The sequence below is a fragment of the Myotis lucifugus genome, unplaced genomic scaffold, assembly GCF_000147115.1.
Source record: "Myotis lucifugus unplaced genomic scaffold, Myoluc2.0 scaffold_255, whole genome shotgun sequence".
In the NCBI taxonomy this organism is placed as follows: domain Eukaryota; kingdom Metazoa; phylum Chordata; class Mammalia; order Chiroptera; family Vespertilionidae; genus Myotis; species Myotis lucifugus.
In genome coordinates, this window is record NW_005871303.1 from 1,539,580 (window position 1) to 1,540,335 (window position 756).

Consider the following 756-nt stretch of genomic DNA (forward strand, 5'->3'; position numbering starts at 1 on the left):
GTGAAAAGGGAGAGGCACTGGCCAGCGTGACTCTCAGCTGCTTCCTAACTCAGGAGTCAGCTTCTTGGACCTCCACTGAAGCAGGACGTCTCCTTCTGGGGGGCTGGAGACCCAGGCCTGAGCCCCGCCTCCAGCCCCCCGGCCGAGCCCCCTTGAAGCTGGCCTGGAGCAGGCTGGGGCTCACCGAGGCCGCCTATGGGCTTGTCTGCAGCCAGCAAGCCCGGGCCTGCATTTGGGGTGTGTTTGGGGTGCAGTGCTCCTAGTCCCTGGCCTCCAGGCACCTCCTGCTCAGCACCTGCTCCCAGGTCCCTGCCAGGGACTTTCATCCCCCGAGGCCGATTCCCCAAACTCCATCCTCTGTCTCCACCCAAAGCCCAGCCCTTGGGGAATGGCACGCAGGCCCTGGATGGAGGAGGGGGCCCGTGAGTCCTCCTCGGGCTGCCCACCTTCCCCACCTCCTTCCTGCAGCCTCTGGGCCCTCCCTGCCCTGCCTCAACACACCCCTGGAGGCCACCCCCCTGGAGAGCACACGCAGCCTCCGCTCAGCGTAAGGCCCGGTGTGGGCCCTCCTGTTTCCACATGTGCACGTGTGTCCGTGCCTGTCTGGGCCCCGGAGCAGAGGGCAGCCCCTGGCGGTACCACAGAGGCTGCAGGGAGGGCACAAGCTGCCCCCATCACCTCCTGGCTCCTGGGCTTCTGTCAGGAGGCAGCCTGGTCTAGGGTGTGAAGCTGCCTGTGCCCATCCTGACTCAAGCT